This window comes from Nuphar pumila, chromosome 7 (genome assembly GCF_984573655.1).
Source record: "Nuphar pumila chromosome 7, dmNupPumi1.hap1.1, whole genome shotgun sequence".
Lineage (NCBI taxonomy): Eukaryota > Viridiplantae > Streptophyta > Magnoliopsida > Nymphaeales > Nymphaeaceae > Nuphar > Nuphar pumila.
In genome coordinates, this window is record NC_143255.1 from 88,796,226 (window position 1) to 88,822,818 (window position 26,593).

The 26,593-nt window shown below is 40.2% G+C and overlaps 1 pseudogene; it reads left to right on the forward strand.

Annotated features, from left to right (window-relative positions):
* The first annotated feature begins 5 nt into the window (after positions 1 to 5).
* On the forward strand, positions 6 to 25,783 carry LOC149832436 (inositol-tetrakisphosphate 1-kinase 1 pseudogene; annotated as a pseudogene).
* Positions 25,784 to 26,593: the final 810 nt, after the last annotated feature.

Here is a 26,593-nt window from a genome sequence, read left to right on the forward strand (position 1 = left end):
TTCTGATGGCAGGTGGGGAGGCGGAGAGGAGGTACGACTACACCCTCGCACCGAAGAAGCAGGATAGCTTCATCCATGAGTCTCTGATCGACTGCGCGGGGCATCGATCTAGTCGACATCGACGCCGATAAGCCACTGGCGGAGCAGGGGCACTTCGACTGCGTCATCCGCAAGATCTACGGTGATGAATGGCAGAACCAGCTGCGCGAATTCGCCGCAAGGAACCCTGACGCCTGCGTGATCGACCCGCTGGAGGTGATCGAGCGGCTCCACAATAGGATCTCCATGCTACAGACGGTCTCCGAGCTCCGGATCCGGCAAGAGAGCGAGACCTTCGGCATCCCCAAGCAGATCATCATTTACGATGTCGAGACACTAAAGACGCTCGCCGACCTCGAGTACCCGGTGATCACAAAGCCTCTGGTGGCCGACGGGAGCGCAAAGTCGCACAAGATGTCGCTCGTCTTCAACCCGGTGGGGATTGCTAAGCTAAAGCCCCCAGTGGTGATGCAGGAGTTCATGAACCACGGCGGGGTCATCTTCAAGGTGTACATCGCCGGCGACCACGCAAGTCGTTGCCAATTGTTTGTCTCGTTCTCGCAGGTCTCCAACATGATTGAGAACCACAGCGGGGAGGCGTACTACGAGTCGATGGGCCTTCGGGAGAGCATGATGCCCCCCCTGAGCTTCGTGGAGGAGATCGCGAGGAGATCAACTCCAAAATCGCCCATGCGATTCCCTTACCGCTCCTCGTACAAGATTCTGCTTGACGAATGAAGCCCCTATTGGAAAGGCTTCGCCTTTTGGCAAAATGCTCTTTACATAAAGACTAAATCAATTACGTATGGCCTGGCTATGGCCCAAGGTTCCTGCAACCTTGATGGATGCAAAGTACGCACAACGGTGCGCATCCATTTCCCGAGTTAAGCAAAGCGATTTCCCACCAAAGAGGGGAGATGCCGCTGAAATGGATAAAAGAAACGCACGCTTTCTCCGTAAAAGAGAGGAAGTGCTGCTGAAATTCCTGAAGGAGCTAAAGAATGGCTCAGAAAGAACGTAGCAGAAGTGCTACCCAGTTTATGGAACGCCTTCTACGATGTAGAAAGGTTCGTCGCACCACTGCCGGTAGAGCAAAAAAGGTGTTGACAGAATGGTTGGCAGAAGAGCTGCCAGAACCAGTTAAGTGGCACAATAATGTCCTTTGTTGGAACGATGTCAGAATGACTCGTCTCCCTGACACCTGCAAGGGCATCATACTTGTAAGAGCCGTTGCGCCAAAGTAGTGGTAGCGCCTTGACAAGGTCCTGAGCTCGTTGCGTAAAAATATGCCGAGTAGCCGATCCGTAGAGATCGAGTCATGTGCATGCTCATTAAGAATTATCAGACAACCAGACTCGTAAGGGCCGCTGAGCCGGAGTGTGTTGTTTCCACCGAAAGAGGTGAAGTGTTCGTCAAGGCCGAAGTGCCGAGAGCAGAGTTAAGCATGCATATGAATAAAACCTTTGTTCCACGGTGAAAACCGTGTGGTTGATTGGGGTCGGGTACATACTTCTCAAAGGCTGCCCTATAGGCATGCAATGTTCATCAAGTAATTGTAAGACCGGCAGGCCCCTTTCAAAATTTCTCACCGAGGAAGACGGTGATGGCGCAGCCTTGAGTGACATATATTTCACCCGAACCTGATAGAGTTCATTGACGGCCTTCGTCACTCAGAGGTATGGAGGTCGTGGTTATCCTTAAATATCTAAGGATTGAACCCAACTACTGCAGTAGCAGAATGCATTCGGATACCTAGTAAGGATCTCTTCCCGTATGCTGTACCGTCCTACTAGGGGGATGGGGTCAACAGGCCTCTGGGGTATCTAAAATACATAGAATAATCAACCCCCAGATCGTTGCGTTGTCACCCAGATATGAGTCCCCTAAGCCCAGGGGGAGGTGCAATTATCGAAACAAAGCATTGGCTTAGGTACAGCGCTACTTTGAATGTATGAGTGGATGACGTTGTTGAGTCAGTCTTGCATAACCTTTGTGAAGGTGTCATGGTCGGTATACTACTGGACCGATTGGGAAAGAACCCCATTGATATCCGTACGACTAAGAGAAGCTCGGAGAGCTGTCCTTAGATTCGTAGGATACGGATGTGCCAAGCATAAAGGCTTGAGCTAGACATCCATTCGTGACTCTGAGGAAGTCAAGGCTAAGTCGTAGAGACTTAAGAGGTTATTCTAACTCACAGTCCTGAAGAGGCTTATGCGAAGTCATGACGACTTGCATGGATGTTCAACTCATAGCCCTGATGAGGCTTTTGCGATATACGCTAAGTCATGGAGGCTTGAGCGTCGTATTACGAACTGCGACCCTGAGTGGTCTATGCATTTACTTGAGTTGAATAGATAGGTGTTTGCCTACTTAGCAGACCATCAGTGGTTCTGACCCCGTTTTATGGGGATTTCAAGTGTTGAACCTGCGTGGCGATATGCGGAGCAAGGCGGCATCGAGTTCCAGGGTTTCTCTAGACAGAGTTGTACTGCTTCCTTTTATTGAACCTACATTGCTTTCCTAAGCAGTAGTGTTGTAATAAACATATGTTTTCGATAAAATGGAACACTTTGGTGGTTAATGAGTTGCTTGGCCACATACCTGCAACGTGCTCGGAGTTTTCTAAAACCGACGACTCATTATTGTCTTATTCCGCTGCTAAAAGCTTTCTAAATTCCGCTGCAAAGAAAAAAAAAATTCATGAAAATTTTAACTTAGCTTTGTTTTGGAAATCCGGGGCGTTACAGAATTGGTATCAGAGCAAGAGTCTGAGAAACCTGGTTCGAGATCCGTCTTGTCCACCATATCGCATTGTAAGTATATTTTGTACTTCTTGTTCTGATCTGGGTGCATCTTTGTATAGATGGCAACTCACGACTCCCGAGGATACTGCTATCGTTGAGGGATCATGCACGATGAGTGGGTATGCCCATATGAAGTCCAAGACTGTCAATATTGTGGCGAAGGAGGGCATTCCGCCAACGAATGCCAAATGAAACATACCGCCGATATGGGTCGGCGGGGATCGCTTGGTCTTAGGGATGAGACCTCGCGTGTTAGTGGGCCACATTACTCCAGTAGAGGGAGTAGCCGTACTCCAGCAACTTCTGATGAACTACCGTCTCTGGTAGGATTTGACTTGAACTTCCTTGAGGGATTTGGTCAATCGCAAGGCTATCAACAGGCATCATGTACGCCTAGCTTGCACAGTTGGGAGGAGGGATGCAACAACTCCTTCTATAATCCCATTATGATTTCAGATTCCTCGAATCAAAGTACTATTATATGGGGGAACAAAGCGGCTACACCAACGCCGAGTCTGAATGGCCAGGAAGAGGGATACAACCTATATCATCCCGTTATGGTCTCGTATTCTCCGAGCCATGATGCCACTGAATGGGCAAGTGGACAGGCATCACTGATCTATCCACAATAGTCGCTTGAGAGTGCGGAAGTGTCGCCCAAGCCAAAGCTAGTTGTGCCTGCACCAAGGTAATGTGGAAGTAAACGATACTTCAGGTTCTCTGGGTCAAGAAAGAAATCCAGTTCCTAGAAGAGACTGGTAGTGTTTTGGAGTCAATAGACTCATGTACCTAGTTTCTCGACGCCTAAAAGTCTGCCAGTGCGGCATGACGTTTTGTTTAAGGCGATGTTTGTGTAAATGTGATGTATATTAAGTAAATAAAACTTTGCTTCGATATATACATTGTGAAACTAAAACACGTTGCTTGTATGTGGTAGATAAATGGCTCCTACGACGAGGAGAACCATACCAAGCGAGGAGTCCCATACTCAAGGATTTCTGCTGGAAACACTCAACAATTTGGTTACTGCCATTCGAGAAACAAGGCCAGAACCAGTCGCACCTCGAAGCGAAAACCTTGGTTGAATAACCTATGAAAAATTCCTCAAGCTCGATCCACCAGTCTTCGCTGGTAGAGCCAATCCTGAACTGGCAGAAAGTTGGGTCGAAGAGACCGAACGTGCCTTCCTGGTGCTGGGAGTACCAGAAGAAAAGAAGACCAACTTTGACACGTACAGGCTGAAAGACAACGCACGAAAGTGGTGGGATACCACTAAGATTATTCAGTTCTCGGAAGTTGAAGTCATTCCTTGGACTGACTTCCGGAAAGCTTTCATGGATAATTACTTTCCATTACACTCCAGAAACAAGAAGAAGATGGAGTTTCTGGAATTGGAGCAGGGTGGCATGAATCTGATTGACTATACCACCAAATTTCAAAATCTTGAACGGTACTGCTCCCGGTTATTTGAGACCGACCAAGAAAGGGCCGACAAGTACATCAATGGACTGCGAGAAGGGCTAAGGTCACGGGTTATCACCAGCATGCCCCAAACGTTTCAAACGGCTGTGGCAGCAGCTTCAAAAATACAAGTGGATTGGGAGCGATCAAAAGTGATCATAGCAAAAAGGCCCATAGTTGATGGTGGGAACAAGAAGAGAATGTTTCCAAGTGGCCAGGGTTCACGACAACCCTTTCAGAAGAAAAGGTTCCAAGGTGGGAACAACACTCAACAAGTTGTAAGGCCAAGGCAGAACATGGCTCCAAACAACCTGCAGTCCAACCCAAACTGCCCAAAATGCCATGTTAATCACGCAAGAGGACCATGTCCACGTGACACAGGGGGATGCTTCTACTGTGGCAAAGTGGGCCACATTGCAAGACAATGCAGGAAGAAGCTTATTGATGAGCAGAGGAGGAATGCCGGATCTGCCGGACCCTCTCAACAAGTACCACAACGAACACTAGTCCAATGACCCCCACCTAGAGTAGAACAAAGGCCTGCTGCAGGTCGTGTATACGCTGTAACGACTGAACAAGTCGAAACCGGTGACCTCATTGAAGGCACCGTACCTGTTAATGGACATGCAGCTTACGTCTTGTTTGATTGTGGTGCTACTCATACGTTTATCTCTGACGATTTCACCGAACAACTCCACGCCTCGGTGCAACCGATTGATAAAATGATCGAAGTATATAACCCGTTGGGTTCATGCACCAAATGTATCCGGTGTGTGAAAAATTTGGATATTGAGATAGCAGGGCAACACTTGCCTACTGACGCCATCCTGATCGATATGATACAGTACGATGTCATTCTGGGAATGAATTGGTTGGCTCAGAATAATGCCAAGATTCTGTGCCGCGAGGGCAGATTAATTCTATCTCGACCCGGATTGCCTAAGATGGAATACCGGTTATCCAAACCAGTTCCACAAAAAAGGCTCATATCAGCACTTAAGGTACAAAAATACCTTAGGAAGGGTTGTGTGGCCTTCCTGTTGAGTCTCTCGGTGGAAAAATCCAACGACCAACCCCTTGAGAGTTTGGAAGTAGTGCGGGAGTTTCCCGATCTGTTTCCTGAGGAATTGCCAGGACTTCCGCCACTTCGTGAGGTTGAATTTGGAATTCAATCCTTACCTGGAACAGCGCCGATATCCAAAGCCCCTTATCGTATGGCATCAGCTGAACTCAGTGAGTTGAAATGTCAGTTGGAAGAACTGATGGAACAAGGGTTCATCCGACCAAGTATGTCACCATGAGGAGCCCCAGTGATGTTTGTAAAGAAGAAGGATGGATCCCTTCGGTTATGCATCAATTATCGGATGCTTAACCAGGCAACCGTTAAAAATAAGTACCCGTTGCCTCGGATTGAGGACTTATTCGATCAGCTCAGAACAGCGAGAGTGTTCTCCAAGATCGACCTCAGGTCTGGATACCATCAGCTCAGAGTTAAGGAGGAGGATATACCTAAGACTGCCTTCAGAACGAGATATGGCCATTATGAGTTCGTAGTAATGCCCTTCGGACTTACTAATGCGCCTGCTGTCTTTATGGACCTGATGAACCGAGTGTTCAAGCCATACTTAGACACTTTTGTCATCGTCTTCATTGATGACATTCTCGTGTATTCAGAGAATAAGGAACAACACAAGGAGCACTTGAGAATCGTCTTAAAAACCCTTTAAGATAATCAGTTATATGCCAAGTTTTCAAAATGTGAATTCTGGCTAGACAAAGTAATGTTCCTTGGCCATGTGATCTCCAAAGATGGAATTGCAGTAGATCCTGCGAAGGTCGAAGCTGTGATAGACTGGAAGCAGCCAGAAAATATCACTGAGGTCCGCAGCTTCCTTGGACTTGCCGGATATTATCGGAAGTTCATACAAGACTTCTCCCGAATCGCCGTACCGATGACAAAATTGTTGAAAAAGGGAGTCAAGTTCGAATGGACTGACCAGTGTAAGGAGTGCTTTGAGGTTCTCAAACAGAGGCTTACCACTGCCCCTGTCCTTACCTTACCTGCTGGTCAGGGAGGCTTCGTGGCTTATACCGATGCCTCAGGAACAGGTCTGGGTTGCGTATTGATGCAGCATGGCAAAGTAATCGCCTATGTATCCCGTCAGTTAAGAATTCATGAGAAAAACTATCCAACCCACGATCTTGAGCTTGCCGCGGTAGTGTTCGCACTTAAAATATGGCGACACTACCTTTATGGAGAGAAATTTGAGGTCATGTCGGACCATAAAAGCCTAAAATACCTCTTTTCTCAAAAGGAACTCAATATGCGGCAACAGCGATGGCTGGAATTCCTCAAAGACTATGAATTCACGCTTTCTTATCACCCTGGAAAAGCGAATGTTGTAGCAGATGCCCTTAGTCGCAAGACTGTTGGCACTCTAGCCAGCCTCACCAGACAATGGAAGCTGATGGAGGATTTTGTCAGTTGGAAGCCATTTCTGGCTGACCCAGGAAAGATTCGATTGTCATGCCTGACAATCCATATCGAGATCCTCGATCGCATTGTAGCCGAACAGTTCAAGGACCCCCAGTACTTGGAATTAAAAGCTCGTGCTGAAAGAGATGACACTTTCTTCCATTTAAAAGAAGATGGAGGAATATGGATGGAAGAAAGGATTTGGGTTCCAAATAACCCTGAGCTAAGACAAGAAGTACTCCAGGAGGCTCATAACAGTAAGTTCACCTCTCACTTTTGGGAGCAGCTTCAAAGAGCCCTAGGGATGAAACTCAAGTTCAGTACAGCATTCCATCCCCAAACAGATGGGCAATCAGAACGAACCATACAGACTCTTGAAGATATGCTAAGAGCCTGTATGCTAGAATGGAAAGGTGATTGGGATTCCCACCTAGCGTTGGTTGAATTTGCTTATAATAATAGCCACCACGCTAGCATTGGGATGACACCGTATGAAGCCTTGTACGGGCGACCCTGTCGATCACCAATCCATTGGGGTGAAGTGGGTGAGCGAACCTTGGACTCGCCCATAGTGTTGCAGCATTATACTGAGCAGGTCCACATGATCAGGAAGAAGCTACTGATTGCTCAGAGTCGACAGAAAAGCTACGCTGATCAGCGGCGTAGGGAACTCACTTTTGCGGTTGGAGATAAGGTTTTTATCAAGGTCTCCCCAACCAAGAGTGTGTTTCGTTTCGGAAAGAAGGGGAAGCTCAGCCCCAGATTCGTTGGTCCCTTCGAGGTTTTGAGCCGGATAGGAGAGACCACCTATAGAGTAGCATTGCCACTGCAGTATACACAGATACACAATGTATTTCACGTGTCAATGCTTAGAAAATACGTTCACGACCCTTCCCACGTCATCCAACATGAAGATATTGACATCTAGGAGGATATGATGGTGGAAGAAAGGCCAGTAGAGATCATGGACCGACGAGAGTAAGTGCTAAGGACAAAGGTCATTCCACTTGTCAAAGTGAGATGGCAACATCACGGACTCGATGATTCCACTTGGGAGCCCGAATCGGATATGCCGGATAAATATCCTGAACTCTTCACCTTGTACTCTTAGCTGAATTTCGTCCAAGTCTTTTTTCGTCCGAAGTTCGAAGTTGATCCTTTTTCGAAGTCGAGCCTCGTTCGAAGCGTTTGAAGCAATCGGAGTCGTTTCTTCCTCAAATTGAAGTAAGTTCGCTTCATTAAACCATCTCTCTCAAGTATTTGATTGTTTGTATATAGCATATACTTTCTGAAGTAGTATCTTGCTTTAGTTCTTGGTTGAGCCCTCTAGGACGCTTCGGTGTTCACGCGCTCGCTTCGTAACTATCGTCGGATATATATGTTCGAATATGAAGTATATGCGTTCTTTAAAATAGTATCTCACCCTAGTTCTTGGTTGAGCCCTCTAGGACACTTCGGTGTTCACTCGCTCGCCTCGTAACTATCGTTGGATACACATCTTATATCGCACAGGCCATGTAATTTACCTTTGCCGTCGCGTCGTATGATGCCAAGGCTCCTGCTTTCTGCAATTTACGATTACTGCACTTCCGATTATGCATTTACTTACGCCGTCGCGTCGAACGATGCCAAGGCACCTGCTTTCTGCAATGTATTTACTTACGCCGTCTCGTCGAACGATGCCAAGGCTCCTGTTTTATTATATATATAGAATATTTCGTTCAGTTACACACCCTGAACAATAGTATATGCATTTCCTTTACGCCGCCGCTGTATAAAGCACAGGCTTTTGCTTATATTACATATATGGCGCGTAAGTGAGCGTTCAAATGGAGATCAACTCCAAAATCGCCCATGCGATTCCCTTACCGCTCCTCGTACAAGATTCTGCTTGACGAATGAAGCCCCTATTGGAAAGGCTTCGCCTTTTGGCAAAATGCTCTTTACGTAAAGACTAAATCAATTACGTATGGCCCAAGGTTCCTGCAACCTTGATGGATGCAAAGTACGCACAACGGTGCACATCCATTTCACGAGTTAAGCATAGCGATTTTCCACCAAAGAGGGGAGATGCCGCTGAAATGGATAAAAGAAACGCACGCTTTCTCCGTAAAAGAGAGGAAGTGCTGCTGAAATTCCTGAAGGAGCTAAAGAATGGCTCAGAAAGAACGTAGCAGAAGTGCTACCCAGTTTATGGAACGCCTTCTACGATGTAGAAAGGTTCGTCGCACCACTGCCGGTAGAGCAAAAAAGGTGTTGACAGAATGGTTGGCAGAAGAGCTGCCAGAACCAGTTAAGTGGCACAATAATGTCCTTTGTTGGAACGATGTCAGAATGACTCGTCTCCCTGACACCTGCAAGGGCATCATACTTGTAAGAGCCGTTGCGCCAAAGTAGTGGTAGCGCCTTGACAAGGTCCTGAGCTCGTTGCGTAAAAATACGCCGAGTAGCCGATCCGTAGAGATCGAGTCATGTGCATGCTCATTAAGAATTATCAGACAACCAGACTCGTAAGGGCCGCTGAGCCGGAGTGTGTTGTTTCCACTGAAAGAGGTGAAGTGCTCGTCAAGGCCGAAGTGCCGAGAGCAGAGTTAAGCATGCATATGAATAAAACCTTTGTTCCACGGTGAAAACTGTGTGGTTGATTGGGGTCGGGTACATACTTCTCAAAGGCTGCCCTATAGGCATGCAATGTTCGTCAAGTAATTGTAAGACCGGCAGGCCCCTTTCAGAATTTCTCACCGAGGAAGACGGTGATGGTGCAGCCTTGAGTGACATATATTTCACCCGAACCTGATAGAGTTCATTGATGGCCTTCGTCACTCAGAGGTATGGAGGTCGTGGTTATCCTTAAATATCTAAGGATTGAACCCAACTACTGCAGTAGCAGAATGCATTCGGATACCTAGTAAAGATCTCTTCCAGTATATTGTACCGTCCTACTAGGGGGATGGGGTCAACAGGCCTCTAGGGTATCTAAAATACATAGAATAATCAACCCCCAGATCATCGCGTTGTCGCCCAGATATGAGTCCCCTAAGCCCAGGGGGAGGTGCAATTATCGAAACAAAGCATTAGCTTAGGTACAACGCTACTTTGAATGTATGAGTGGATGACGTTGTTGAGTCAGTCCTGCATAACCTTTGTGAAGGTGTCATGGTCGGTATACTACTGGACCGATTGGGAAAGAACCCCATTGATATCCGTACGACTAAGAGAAGCTCGGAGAGCTGTCCTTAGATTCGTAGGATACGGATGTGCCAAGTATAAAGGCTTGAGCTAGACATCCATTCGTGACTCTGAGGAAGTCAAGGCTAAGTCGTAGAGACTTAAGAGGTTATTCTAACTCACAGCCCTGAAGAGGCTTATGCGAAGTCATGACGACTTGCGTGGATGTTCAACTCATAGCCCTGATGAGGCTTTTGCGATATACGCTAAGTCATGGAGGCTTGAGCGTCGTATTACGAACTGCGACCCTGAGTGGTCTATGCATTTACTTGAGTTGAATAGATAGGTGTTTGCCTACTTACCAGACCATCAGTGGTTCTGACCCCGTTTTATGGGGATTTCAGGTGTTGAACCTGCGTGGCGATATGCGGAGCAAGGCGGCATCGAGTTCCAGGGTTTCTCTAGACAGAGTTGTACTGCTTCCTTTTATTGAACCTACACTGCTTTCCTAAGCAGTAGTGTTGTAATAAACATTTGTTTTCGATAAAATGGAACACTTTGGTGGTCAATGAGTTGCTTGGCCACATACCTGCAACGTGCTCAGAGTTTTCTAAAACCGACGACTCATTATCGTCTTATTCCGCTGCTAAAAGCTTTCTAAATTCCGCTGCAAAGAAAAAAAAAAAATCATGAAAATTTTAACTTAGCTTTGTTTTGGAAATTCGGGGCGTTACACTTTCAGTCTCATTCTGCTTTAAGTTGTAAAGGTGATTGAGCATAGGTGAAACTTCAGTGTTGAATAAGAAGCGCTCAATGAACAGATTTACCACTTTATCGAACTCTCGTAGTTCGATAGGATTGATGTGGTCGGCATACCACCTGGCTGCTATACCCTCCAAACTGTGGGGAAAGCAAATGAACAGAGCCCTGTTGTCTTTTCTGAAACGGCTGCACTCTGCATACAATGTGGCCAAGTGGGCTTTTGGGTTGCCAGTCCCGTCAAATTTGAGAAATTTACGAGGAAGATTCTCCAGGTTATCGTCTCCATCTAGACCATCGTAAAAATCTTCGCCAGTGTAGGTCCGCTTGCCCTTACCCTTGGCTTGAATATCTTTAATCGCTCGATTCATCTCCTTCATCTGCTTACTCATCAGGTCCTCTGCTGGAGCCCCAGACTTGGGCTTGTTGACAGATTCGGGCTCTTCAACAACTATTTTTATGGACTGCTTTGGAGGATTCTGTTTATAGACAATCTGCTCTTCCTCTTCCGATTCTTCCTCGACTGACTCCGATTCCTCAGAAATAGTGTCTGGCTGTACCTTCTTCCTGATGATTCTGACTTGCTTTTTCACAGGCTTCTTCTTCAGCTTGCTTTTAGGAACTGCCTCTTTCAACTTGGCCTCGGCTTGTTCCGACATCATCCTCGCCATCATCTTTTGGAACATATCATACATAGCGGGTTCAATGTCATCTTTCTTGTTCTGACCCTGTCCTCTGACTGATTTGGGAGAGCTCATCCCCTCTGCCTCACTGTCGCTAAGTTGAGGAACTGTTTCTTTTTCCGCTCTTGTCGTAACCATTTTCGGATATCAGTGATCTCTCTGTAGAGAAAAGAGGAGGTTTTTAGACCAGAGAAACTTTTGGAGAAGTTTTGACAAGAGGGAGGATTTAGGTTGAAATCTAAACAACTGTATCCCATTACTAGGGATTGAGTCACGACAAAATTTGTGACAATTGTGTTGTTTACTCCACGAGGGAGAGTAACCAACTAAAATATGAAAGAAAATACCATTTTGAAAAGGATATCTCTGGACAGAAAGAGATTTTTATGAAAATATAAACAAGAAAATAAAAACAGAAGAAAATAAAAGGAAAAATGGAATTTGAGAATAAATGGTAAGGATTAAAAATTTGAAGAACTTGCAGGCAGGATCAGAAGAATTTTTGAAGAAATGTAGAAGAAGAAAAAAATACACCTGGGTTTTAGAAACAAAAGAGGAAATTTTGAAGTATATACCCAGGGTTTTAGAAAATATAAGAAAGATATAAAATATCACACAATCACAGATATATAAGCAAGGATACACAAACCGCACTCCCTAAAGCTGACTCTATATGCAATATTTGAAATGGCAAATAGGACCTTAATCCTAACTCTAAGATTTAGATCATCTGATTCCAATCAAGGTACGCCGATATACTCAAGCCCAAGCTCGAAGTACGTGGCATATAAGATATCTCTTCGGTTCTAAGGTAATGGCTTCCCAACATCCTTGAGCGCCTACCGATATACCTCGGACTATGGCCCTTAGGTACGTGGTAGGGGGGCGCGAACCCAAATAAGTGGTCCAGTTGTGAGGCTCTCTCCCGCACTATGGTTCAGTGAGACAGCCCAGCAACGTGAAGACCGAGACAATATAGGTAGGGATGTTTTCAAAATATGATCAACATGCAAATAAAACCAGAAGGCTCTAATGCAAGTCCTAAAGAGATAGATTTAAATAAAGAGAAGCATACACTTGCATACATTGTTTTGCATTCAATCCCTAGAATTGAGGAGAGTTGTATTTCAACCTAAATCTAATGTGAACAAGGATATAGTCTCCTCAATATGGTCCTACCAAACCATACTTAGATCCTATATGCAATGATGTCAGCTTTAGGACAGAGTCTAGGCTCCTAAGGTTTGCATGAAAAATGTAGCTGACATAAAAGAATAAAGACTTAGAAAATATTAAAGCAAAGCAAAGGCATAGATTCAACCGGACGAAGACGGGTCCCATCTCGGTCGCCAAACCTGTGATCATCGCAAAATTTTTCCGCTCTCATTGGTTTCTCTCTCTTCCTTCTCTTTTCCTTTTCTAACCTCTATTCTCCTCCTTTTGAAGGGAGAAGAATAAAAGAAAAAAAAGAAAGAGAGAAAAGAAAAGAAGAGAAAGAAAGAGAGAAGAGGAACTATTTTGCGCGGTCTCACTTGACCTTGATTTGAAAATATTTAGAAAATTACTCGCCTCCGTTTTGAAAATATTGCGGGAAAAATGGAGAGACGGGATTCGCTCGTCGGTACGAGGTTCGACCGTTCCTGGCGCCTTTACCAGGGGTAATCGAACCAAGGATCGAATCTATGCCTTTTGCTTTGCCTAAATATAATCTAAGAATTTATTCTCACTCTAAATGCACAAAGAATCATGCTTGTGCAATGCAAGAATGTATGCTCCTTTTGAAAGATGTTTTGAAAATTTCCAAGTATTCTGAGATGAACTTTGATAAGGGAGTGAAGAAATGATTGAATCTAACTTTAGAACTTGAGATAGATCAGAGAAGTTCTAAGTCTTTGAAATAAATCAGAGTTGAAAAAATAAATCTTGATTTTGAGAAAGAATGATTTGAAGCTTTGAAATGAAAGAAAATGAAGTTTTAAAGTCAGAAATGGACTTTGAATTTTGAATTTGATTTTAGGAAAGGAAATGAATACTTGAGCTGGAATTGGATTTAGATTTTGAAATTTGAAATTTGAATGGATTGAGAAACTCAAACGGTATTTAAGAATAGAAATTGATTTAAGAGATTCGGATTAGATCCAAAAATGGAATTGAAATCTAAAATTGGAATTGGATTCCGGATCCTAATATGGATTTGGATCCGAAGTCTGAGATCCAATGTAGAGTTGGACTCTGGATCCTAAGAGGGATTTGGATCTGAAGTCTGAGATCTAATATAGAGTTGGACTCTGGATCCTAAGATGGATTTGGATCTGAAGTCTAAGATCTAATGTAGAGTTGGACTCTGGATCCTAAGATGGATTTGGATCTGAAGTCTAAGATCCAAAAGTGAAATTGGAGTCTGGATCCTAAGGAGGCATTGGATCTGAAGTCTGAGATTCAATATGAGAATTGTATTTAGAAGACTGGATCCAAGTTGATCCGATTTTAGTTTTGGAATTTCCAAAATTGATTTGAGAATTTCAATTTTGAATATGTAAATGAATTTCAAAGTCAAATTGGACTTCGAAGCTTGAATCTGGAATTTAGAAGATGAATCCATATTTCCAATTTTGAATAAAATTTAGGAATTGAATCTTGAATATACAAATGAATTTCAAAGTCAAGTTAAACTTTAAATTTGAAGTTTTGAATTTGAAATTTAGAAGATGAAGAGAATCTCAAAGTTAATTTGAACTTTGGATTTGATTGGAGTTTTGAATATAAAATGAATTTCAAAGTCAATTTGGACTTTGAATTTGAAGTTAGAATTTGAATTTTGGATATAAGCTGATTCTAAAGTTTTCAAAGTTAAATGGGACCTTGAAATTGAATTCTTGAATCCTTTTGAGAAATTTGAATTTAGGAATAGGTTTTGATCCACGCCTGATTGCTAGAAAGCTATTTTTAAACATGCGCCATAGTCATGATCAATATCAATTCACTTCTAGCTTTTCAACATCATTGAATATTTCTTTCGCTAATCATACCGAGGATATTTCTTACATCCTTTTGGTTGATCAACAGAGAGAAGATTTGAATTTTACTCTTTTTCGCAAGGGCTTCACCCTTCTGAAAAGAAAACTAGAGGTAGTCTGAGGTGATTCTTTTGTGTAATAAAATATTGGAATCAACACCCATTTTAGCAAATTGGCAAGGTTTTCGAGAATTCTTTGTGAAATAATCACTCAATATGAATTTTGATACATCCTTTAGCTGAAATTTTTGGAAGAAATAACATGAAAAATATTGGGTTTTATCACACAACGTTGGCTCAACAGGGACTCAACCTAAAAGCCGTAAAGAATATTGGATCCGTAGGGATTCATCCTACAGATTGAATTTTTGAAAAATGAAGTTAATTTAATAGGAATTCAACCTAAGAATTTGTAAAAGAATTTTTGACTAATAAGAATTTATCTATAGACTAAATGTTTGAAGAATGAGTTTGGTTAAATAGGAATTCAACCTAAGAACTGTAAAAGAATATTTGATCGGTAGGAATTTGACCTACAGACTGAATTTTTTTTTTTTAAAAAATGAATTTTGGTTTAATAGGAGTTCAACCTAAGAACCGTAAAAGAACATAGATTAGTAAGATTTCAACCTACAAATTTACTTTTTGAAGAATGAATATGGTTCGATAGGAATTCAGCCTAAGAACCGTAAAAGAATATGGATTAGTAGGAATTCAACCTAGAGATTAAAATTTGGAAAAACGAATATAGGAGTTCAACCTAAGAACAACAAAAGAATATATATCGGTAAGATATCAACCTACAGACTGAAATTTTGGAAAGAAATGATTTTTGGTTCAGTAGGAATTTGACCTAAGAACCGTCAAAGAATATAGATCAGTAGGATTTCAACCTACAGATTTACTTTTTGAAAGATGAATTTAGTTCAATAGGAATTCAACCTAAGAACCGCAGAAGAGTGTAGATTAGTAGGAATTCAACCTACAAATTGACTTATGAATGGTCTGAAGGGGATTCAAAATGAGAACAGTGAATCAGTAGGAGTTCAACCCAAAGATCGCGGATCAGTAGGGGTTCAACCTAAAGATCAACTGAAGGAATGGTCCTAAAGGATTTCAACCTAAGGACTGCGAATCAGTAGGATTTCAACCTAAAGCATCGCTGATCAGTAGGAGTTCAGCCTAAAGATCGATGGAAGAAAAGGTCCTAAAGGATTTCAACCTAAGGACTGCGAATCAGTAGGATTTTAACCTAAAGCTCGTTGATCAGTATGAGTTCAGCCTAAAGATTGATGGAAGAAAAGGTCCTAAAGGATTTCAACCTAAGGACTGCGAATCAGTAGGATTTCAACCTAAAGCTCGCTGATGAGTAGGAGTTCAGCCTAAAGATCGATGGAAGAAAAGGTCCTAAAGGATTTCAACCTAAGGACTGCGAATCAGTAGGATTTCAACCTAAAGCTCGCTGATCAGTAGGAGTTCAGCCTAAAGATCAATGGAAGAAAAGGTCCTAAAGGATTTCAACCTAAGGACTGCGAATCAGTAGGATTTCAACCTAAAGCTTGTTGATCAATAGGAGTTCAGCCTAAAGATTGATGGAAGAAAAGGTCTTAAAGGATTTCAACCTAAGGGCTGTGAATCAATAGGATTTCAACCTAAAACTCGTTGATCAGTAGGAGTTCGGCCTAAAGATCGATGGAAGAAAAAGTCCTAAAGGATTTCAACCTAAGGACTGCGAATCAGTAGGATTTCAACCTAAAGCTTGTTGATCAATAGGAGTTCAGCCTAAAGATCGATGGAAGAAAAGGTCCTAAAGGATTTCAACCTAAGGACTACGAATTAGTAGAATTTCAACCTAAAGTTTGCTGATCAGTAGGCGTTCAGCCTAAAGATCGATGGAAGGAAAGGTCCTAAAGGATTTCAACCTAAGGACTGCGAATCAGTAGGATTCCAACCTAAAGTTCGCTGATCAGTAGGAGTTCAGCCTAAAGATAGATGGAAGAAAAGGTCCTAAAGGATTTCAACCTAAGGACTGCGAATCAGTAGGATTTCAACCTAAAGCTTGTTGATCAATAGGAGTTCATCCTAAAGATTGACTGGTTTGAGAAGGAATTTTGGTTCAAGAGGGATTTACCCTGTGAGCCAGATTGGTTTGATAGGGGTTCAACCTACGGGCTTTCGATTCTATAGGATTTCAACCTAAAGATCTCAATTTAAGAAGGATTCAACTTGTGGATAGACCATCATACTTGGCTGTATACGGTCTGATTTTTTTGGATTAACCCCTTATCCTGAACGGGGAAGAAATAAGATTTGCGAAGAACTGGCGAGAAAAGATAGAAATTTATGGAAGATTTGACTAAAGAGGAGAATCAAGGAGATTTTATGGGAATTATCTTTATAACAGAATTCTCACAGGTAGCATTGTTGCTCCTATGAGTGGTTTCAGGATTATCCCTTATCCTGAATGAGAAAGGAATAAAATTTTGACAAAAATTGATAAGGGGTTTTGATAAAGAATCGAAAGAATCGACAAAATTGGAAATAAAATTGGATAAAGAAAAAGATTTTGGCATAGATTAATGAAGCTTTAAAAGAGGAAGAAAGACATTCAGGACTATCCCTTATCCTGAAGAAAGAAGGACCTCGTAGGACGAGGTTTCAGGTTTATCCCTTATCCTGAAGGGGGGGGGCAAAGAAGGAAAAAGTAATACCTCATGGGAAAGAGGCATCAGATTTATCCCTTAACCTGAAAGGGAATTTTTGAAATAAGAATTGACAAGAAGAATTAATAAAATGGATGAATAATCAATAAAAATGAATAAAAGCTGATAAAACTGATAAAGATTGATAAACAAAAAGTTTATAAAAATTAAGAAAAAGAGTTTGTTCCTGCCTGCATGTGGGATCTTTAAAATGAGAGAAGAATATGAGAAAATCATTTTTGGAAAGAAAAATCATCCGCGAGAGCTGATCTTTGAAAGGGGATCATTCACGAGAGATCATCATGAGGGTTAATTTTTTGAAGCAATGATTTGAAAACCAATGTTTTAGGAAATATGATCAACATGAGAGTTGATCTTTGAATGCAATGATTCGAAATCAATTTTTTTTTAGAAGATATGATCAACACAAGGGTTGATGTTTGAAGGTTCGAAACCAATTTTTAGAAAATATGATCAACAAAAGGGTTAACCTTTGAATGTAATGATTCGAAATCAAATTTTAGAAAATATGATCAACACAAGGGTTGATCTTTGAATGTAATGATTCGAAACCAATTTTTCGAAAATATGATCAACACAAGGGTTGATCTTTGAATGCAATGATTCAAAATCAATTTTTAGAAAATATGATCAACACAAGGGTTGATCTTTGAATGTGATGGCTTAAAAAAACCAATTTTGGAAAATATGATCAACACAAGGGTTGATCTTTGAATGTGATGGCTTAAAAAAACCAATTTTGGAAAATATGATCAACACAAGGGTTGATCTTTGAATACAATGGTTCGAAACCAATTTTTAGAAAATATGATCAACACGAGGGTTGATCTTTGAATGTAATGATTCGAAAATCAATTTTTAGAAAATATGATCAACACGAGGGTTGATCTTTGAATGCAATGGTTTGAAAATCAATTTTTAGAAAAATATGATCAACACGAGGGTTGATCTTTGAATGTAATGGTTCGAAACCAAATTTTGGAAAATATGATCAACACAAGGGTTGATCCTCGAAAAAGGTCAGACTAAAATATGAAAAAATTTCATGATTTTTGAAAGACCCTCATAGGCAATATCATTTCTCTCATGAATGATGTCAGGATTGTCTTGGAAAAGAATAGGAATCTGATGGCAAAAGAATATTTTGAAGTGTAAATGAAAATTTAAACAATAAAAGATGCCCCAATATTGCGAAGAGAAGTAAGAATTGAACCTCAAAGATAGGAATAAAAATTGACATTTCATTTATAAGCAAAATTGATAGCAAAGACTGAAATATTTACAGGTATTTTTTACCAAAAAGGTCACAAAAGACTCGAGCTGACTTGCCCTTATAGGATGGTTTGGTAAAGAAAAGGGAGGATAATAGAAAAGACTAGTATCATCGGCTTTTTGAATGATCTGGAAAAGGCTATGTCCGGACGGCGGGCTGCTCTTCAATTTTCTCTTCTATCAGAAGGTGTTTATCGATGCAGTCCTGGACGATATTTTTCAGAACGAAGCAGTACTCTGTGTTGTGCCCCATTGCTCGGTGATACTTGCAGAACTGCTCTTTGAAGTTGCCCAAGACTACTGAAGGATCAACAGCTTTTGGCAGACGAATCATTTTCTTTGTGAGCATATATTCCAGAACCTCCTCGAGTGTCTGCTCCAAAGGGGTGAATTTGCGGTCAGCACCCCAATCCTTGCACTTTGATTTTTCCTGATCCTTTTCCCGTTGCTGAGAATTGGGTTGGGAAGGCTTATTGTTGCTGGAAGACCTTCCTTTTTGACCTTTGAATCCTTCTGAACTGCTGACATGATCATCCTTGTTACCTTTGTTGTCGGATGAGGGACCAGCGGAAAGAGTGAAATGGGCTTTCTTCTTTGTATCTTGATTGCCCCTTGCCAGGGTGGTACCGTCATAGACTCCGTTATTTATTCCCATCTCGAGCCATTCAGCTCGCTCAGTCAACTCAATAAATGACTTGGAAGGGTATGGGAAAATGAGGCTTTTCAGGGGTTGAGAGAAGTTATTGAGGATGAGTTGAAGGGCATGCTCCTCTGAAATGGGGGTTCTCATCTTGTTGCAAGTATCTCTCCACCTACAGATGAAATCTATGGTCTTTTCCTTGTCATCTTGCCTCAAATTGCATAAGTGATTGAGGGTTGGCGGTGCCTCAGTATTGAACATGAATCTCTCTATAAACAGGTTGACAACCTTATCAAAATCACACAGCTCGACAGGGTTGATATGCTCTGCGTACCATTTTGCTGCTATGCCTTCTAAACTACGGGGAAAGCACAAGAAGAGGGTCTGATTGTCTTCACTGAACCTGGCACATTTGACGAAGAACATTGCAAGATGGGCCTTTGGGTTGCCGGACCCATCAAACTTAATAAACTTTCGGGGGAGATCTTCCAAGCTGCTGTCCCCATCTAAGCCAAGGTAGAAGTCCTGTCTGGTATATACCCTCTTTCCCTTATCTCGAATCTGCAGATCTTTGACCATCTTAGTCAATACTTGAACTGAATCTTCTGTCGAGACCCCATCTTTAGGTTTGTTAACTGATTCAGGTTCTTCTGCCACTTTCTTGGGCTGTCGTAGATGTTTTGGGATGAACACAAACTGTTCTTCCTCGGAATCCTCTTCTGCTGATTTTGTGCCCTCAGATGTGTTGTCCTGCTGGACCCTCTTCTTGTTAATCCTGACATGCTTCTTTACTGGCTTTCTCTTGGTCTTGCTTTTAGAGGATGTCTTCTTTGAACTTGCCCCAACTTGCTCGAACATCATTTTTGCCATCATTTTTTGAAAGATCTTATACATTATCGGGTCAACATCATCTTTCTCTGAATTATGTTTTTGGGACAATCTGGAAGAGTTTATTTCTTCCACTTCGCTGTCATTGTGCCGCTAAGCTGCCCTTCTTCCCGCTCTTGTTTGAACCATGATGAAATGTTGACATTTTTTGAAGAAATAAATGAAAGGTTCAGGACAAAGAATTTTTTGAAAGGAAGAGGGATAGTGAAAGAGAATTTTTAAAAGATCTCTTGATAAAAAAATGATTTTATATGGAGAAGAAAGAATGTATGAAGAAGAGTATCTTGAAGATGGATGACAAGACCTTGAATATTTTGCAAAATTGCACGCGAGATCAAAAGATTTAAAATAAATCAAAAAAAAAGAAAGAAATATGCCTGGACTTTTTGAAAGATAGGAAGACTTAAAAAGACATGTCCAGGTTTTTAAGAAATGAAGGAATAAAGAAATGAGAAATATATAATCATGGATTTGAGAAAATAAAAGAATTTTTTATGAAAATAAATATCCAGGGTTTTGAAAAATAAGAATTTTCAAGATAATATCTATAAAAGAATCAATTTATACAAGCAATAATGCACAGAATGACACTCCCTAGAAGCTGACTTTAAAATGCAATAATTTGAAATGGCTCGTAGGATCTTAATCCTAACACTGAGGTTCAGATCATCTGATTTCAATCAAGATACGCCGATATACCCAAGCCGAAGCTCAAAGTACGTGGCATAGAAATATTTCTCTGGTTCTAAGGTAATGGTTTCTCAACATCCTTGGGTACCTACCGATATACCTCAGACTATGGCCCTTAGGTACGTGGTAGGGGGCACGAACCCAAATAAGTGGTCCAGTTGTGAGGCTCTCTCCCGAACTATGGTTCAGTGAGACAGCCTAGCAACGTGAAGACTGGGACAATATAGGTAGGGATGTTTTCAAAATATGCTCAACATGCAAGAAATTAGATATCTCTAATGCAAGTCCTAAAGAGATAGATTTAAAATGAAGAGGAGCATACACTTACATACATTGTTTTACATTCAATCCCTAGAATTGAGGAGAGTTGTATTTCAGACATAAGTCTAATGTGAGCATGGAATAATCTCCTCAATATGGTCCTACCAAACCATACTTAAATCCTATATGCAATGATGTCAGCTTTAGGACAGAGTCTAGGCTCCTAAGGTTTGCATGGAAATGAAGCTGACATTCGAAGAATAAAGACTTAGATAATATCAAAGCAAAGCAAAAGGCAAAAATTCGACCAGACGGAGACGAGTCCCATCACGGTCGCCAAAACTGGGATCATCGCAAAATTTTTCCTCTCTTGTATCTTTCTCTCTCTTCCTTCTCTTTTGCTTTCTATCCTTTATTTCCTCCTTTTTGAAGGGAGACAATAAAAGACAGAAAAGAAGAGAGAAGAGAAAAGAAAAGAAAGAGAAGAGGGAGAGGGAGAGGAACTCTTTTGCGGGGTCTCACTTGACCTGGATTTGAAAATATTTAGAAAATTACTCGCCTCTGTTTTGAAAATTTGCGGGAAAAATGGAGAGACAGGATTCGCTCGTCGGTACGAGGTTCGACCGTTCCTGGCGCCTTTACCACGGGTAATCGAACCAAGGATCGAATTTATGCCTTTTGTTTTGCCTAAATATTATCTAAAAATTTATCCTAAGTCTAAATGCACAAAGAATCATGCTTGTGCAATGCAAGGATGTATGCTCTTTTGAAAGATGTTTTGAAAATTTCCAAGTGTTCTGAGATGAACTTGATAATGGAGTGAAGAAATGGTTTTTGAATAGTAGAATTTAACTTAGAACTTGAGATAGATCAGAGAAGTTCTAAGTCTTTGAAATAATCAAGGTTGGGAAAATAAATCTTGATTTGAAAAGAATGATTTTTGAAGCTGAGATAAAAGGAAAAAGGAATGAATTTTCAAAATCAGAAATTGACTTTGAATTTAAATTTTGAACCTGGTTTTAAGAGAAGGAGATGAAATTTGAAGTGATATTGAATTCTAGATTTAAAATTTGAAGTCAGGATGGATTTGAGAAAATCAAATGGTATTTAAAAATAGAAATGGATTTAGGAAGTTCAGATGAGATCTAAAAAAAACAGAATTGGATTTGAAATCTAGAATTGGGAATGGAATTAGATTCTGGATCCTGAATAGAATTAGATCCAAGATCTGGAATCCAAGATGGAATTGGATTTCGAATCCTAAAATGGATTTTGGATCTCAAAATGGATTTAGGATCTGAAATATGAAATCTGAGATCCAAAATAGAGTTGGACTCTAGACCCTAAGATGGATTTTGGATCTGAAGTCTGAGATCTAAAGTAGAAGTTGATTTCTGGATCCTAAAATGGATTTGAATCTGAAGTCTGAGATCCAAGATGGAATCGAATTCTGGATCCTAAAATGGGTTTTGGATCTGGAGTCTGAGATCCAAAGTGAAATTGAATTCTGGATCCTAAAGTGGAGTTGGATCCAAGACCTAAAATCTAAGATGAGATTGGATTCTAACTTTGGATTTGGTTTTTTGGAAGTCCAAATGGGACTTTTGGAGATGGATCTGGGTTTTGAAAGCCCAGATTAGAATTTAAGAAGGGTCAAGTTTTGAGATTTAGAATCAATCTCAAACTTTGATTTAAAATTAAACTTGATTTTGAAACAGAAGATGACTTCAAAGTTAAATTGAACTTTTGAAGTTTGATTTAGAATTTAGAATTTTTGGGATATACAAATGAATTTCGAAGTCAAATTGGACTTCAAATTCGAATTTTGAATCAGAAGATGGATCAGAAATCTCAAAATTTAAATTGAATTTTGAAATTGGACTTGAATTTGGAAATGGGATTTTGAATATAAAGATTGGATTTTGAAATTTTAAAGTCAAATTGGACTTTGAAATTGAAATTTAAATCTTTGAAATAAGATAGAAGGATGAATTAAAATAGAGATTGAAGAAAAATATTTGAGATCACTTGGATTTTAGAAAAGAAATTCTGAAAATATGATGCAATTCTATCCTAAATGATGAAATGAATTCAAATAATCTTAAAATTGGATTTGAAGATCATATTTCATTCTCTAAATGAATGTAAATAAGATTAATGATATAATACACTCCTGACTATGGTCATTAAATAAGAAAATATGATGAATTTTTAGAAAGAGACTCAGTGTGGATCCAATGTTATTTCATAAAAGATGAAAATCCTAAGTTTTGTTTACATCCTGACTATGACCATTGATGTAAATCATCAACTTAGGATCAATCACCTTTTATGAAATGGTGCACATGCCATTCGTGAATTTTCAGAAATAAAGGAGAATAATGAAACAAATGTTATTCACATGCTCATCCATTCTAATCTAAGACTGGAAATGTAGAATTTTTAATATCTAGCTTGTTACAACACTTGAAAACATCGAAAATTTCTAATTCAAGCTTTTCTCATATTCCTGCAAGATAGAATTAGCACAAAAAGAAAATTTAAAAATGTGAATGTAGATGACTATTCCAAGTCTTACACAAGATGCTTTACTCATATTTGAATGAGAAAGGCTCATGGCCTACCCTGCATTTGTTAAAAGATGCACATATATATAGGAGCATGTATATATATATATATATATATATATATATATATATATATGGGCGATGCCATAGTTAAATGAACATCTGTATGCAATGAATGAAGGCAAGGGCCAGGGTAACCCGAAATGAATCATCATGTAATAACATGGCCATAGCAGCTCATGACGAACTATTATGGGAATACTGACTTCTTGTGGTTTACAGTAAAAGAATGACAAAGAATGATAACTCTTAAAAGGGATTATCATGACAAAGAGAGAGAAATTTACAGTGGTTCCTTGTGAACCACTGCAAAAGAATGGTAAAATGATAGTTATGATAGTTCAAGAATGAACTATCATGACAAAGAGAGAAAAGTTACAGTGGTTCTCTGTGAACCACTGTAAAAGAATGATGAAAGATAAAAATGATAGTTATGATAGTTCAAGAATGAACTATCATAACAAAGAGAGAAGAAGGTACAGTGGTTCCCTGTGAACCACTATAAAAATAATAGTTATGATAGTTCAGGAATGAACTATCATAAAGAGAGAAGAAGTTATAGTGGTTCCCTATGAACCACTATAAAAAGTAAAAATAATAGTTATGATAGTTCAAGAATGAACTATCATAAAGAGAGAAGAAGTTACAGTGGTTCCCTGTGAACCACTATAAAAAATAAAAATAATAGTTATGATAGTTCAAGAATGAACTATCATAAAGAGAGAAGAAGTTACAGTGGTTCCCTGTGAACCACTATAAAAGAATGATAACAAAAAATGATAGTTATGATAGTTCAAGAATGAACTATCATAAAAAAAAAAGAGAAGAAGTTACAGTGGTTCCCTGTGAACGACTGTAAAAGAATGATAAAAAGATGATGGTGATTGGGTAATGAGCAGTGTTTCTAGCAGAAGAGTACCTGCTGGTATCGATATAATGATGGCAGCAATCATGGGGTAGACTAAAGTGCAGGGGAAGAGAACACACAACAGCAATAAGTTGCCGTGAGGTGATGGCTGCACACTATTGGGGACTAGGGAAGTGGGTGTCATGCTGTTGGGGCTGTTATAACAGGAGGTGTTGTAAGGGGTATGGTTTACAAAATGGAGCAAACGCCTGGTTGATAGTAGCTAAATGTAACAGATACTGCCGTTTCTACCTACCTGATGCCAAACATAGCATGAGTAAGAAAAAAGAAATGGATGCAAAATCATGTATGCCATGCCATATTTAGATAATAAATTGGTCCTGATCACATGCAAACCAAAAGACAAAATTTGTAAGTTTTCTGTTGCAGGGAATATACAGGCAACCATTTTGTCTTTGGTCAACTAACAATAGACAAAACCTTGTTTGTGAACTCTCTGACTAGTTCTCCTTCCATGGCTTTCTTTAGTTCATTCTTTCCATTTACAGAGGAGTTGATTCTGCATATGATTTTCCAAAGTTTTTCACTCTTTAAGGCATCTCGGACTTTACTCGAAGCTACTGACAACTCATATTGCTCAGGATGTCATATTTTGAACAAGGAAGCTTCTTTGTGTTTCTTGAAACAGGAAGGTGAACAGCATGGGATGAGGCTTATGGAACACTAGTACTTTGATTGGGCTCCCTCACAAACTTGATATTGTCAAACACCCCTCCTTTTCCAAAGTAGAGGTGTGAAGGTATTAATGAAGTGAACAATATGTTTTGTAACAATGACAGACAGGTGATTGTGATGGGATGTGATACTATTAATATAATGGAAACCTAATATGGGTCTAATGCTTGTGGGGTTTTTGCAATGTAAACACAGATATACACGCCCAGAATTTAGCTAACGAACACATCCTTGGCAGCTGATATGCACATGGTAAAGCAAAGGGGGAAACTAATAGCAGGAAAAATAGAAAGAAATGAAAGTAGATATAAACAGGGCATTTGTTATAATCACAGAGATGGCTATAGGCACAAATGTAAGGATTCCAATCACGAAGTAAGCCAATAAAACAGTTATAATCTTAGAAAATTAAGAGAATTAACATAATCAGTAAAAAAAAAAATTCTGTAAAAAGGGATACTCACGTGGTAGGGATGTGATTAATGCTGTTAACAAAAATTGTGCAGGTAACCAGCAGGTGAAATACAGGAGGTGGATGCATGGGAAGATGCTCTTCAGAGCTTTTCAGAGAGCTGAACCTTTTGTTAAACCAGTGAACGTCATGCTGAAGGCTGCAAACAAGAACTTTCAAGACAATTGTTATGACTGCCTCACAATAAAAAATGATTGAGGGATCCTGGACGTCCTGCAATAATGAGACCTCTTTTGCTATCAAGACGTTGGAAAGTATGCTATAACATAAAATAAAGAAAGAAACGAAGTTTCTGTTAAAGGTAAAAGCATAACACAATAATTAGCCTTTGAGAATTCTCAATTTCAATGAATAGAGTGAACAATATATTAGGGGATCATAATAAAGTTCTACAGTCAGTCCAGAACATGGATCTAAATCCAACAAATAATTCACAGTAAACTATAAATGCTGAGAAAGGAGATATTATAAAAGGGTCCAATGGCCTGTCATGGATTGAAACTTCTTAAGACATTAAACAACCATTCGTCCTTCCTCCCCATTCAAAAATTATGGGAGAAGTAAATCTGCTACGGTAGATTTAAATAACAGAACCCGAAGACATTATATCTAATAGCTTGTTGCTGTTTTAAACAGCACCTCATGACCTCTTAATTCCAACATTATTAGTTGGAAGATAAAAAAAATTTAAAATACCACAGGAAATTAAGCACAGCTAAAGGAATTCATTAATTTCCAAAAGGGGAAACTAATGGCGATGAAAATATATCATGTGAATCTATAAGCCATTAACTGAAAGAATAATGATGCAGAACCAAACATCAACTTTACACAAAACACAAAAAAAAAAAAATGGAAGGTAACGGAGGGGCGAATTGCATAACAGACATTTTTTTTTTGCAGCAAATCTAGATCTGATCTCAGATCCCCTGCTAGGAGAGCTTTCATGAATGGCTGAGGGATAAGCTCAGCTGTAGATCAGAATAAAATATCTTTAAATTAAGTGTT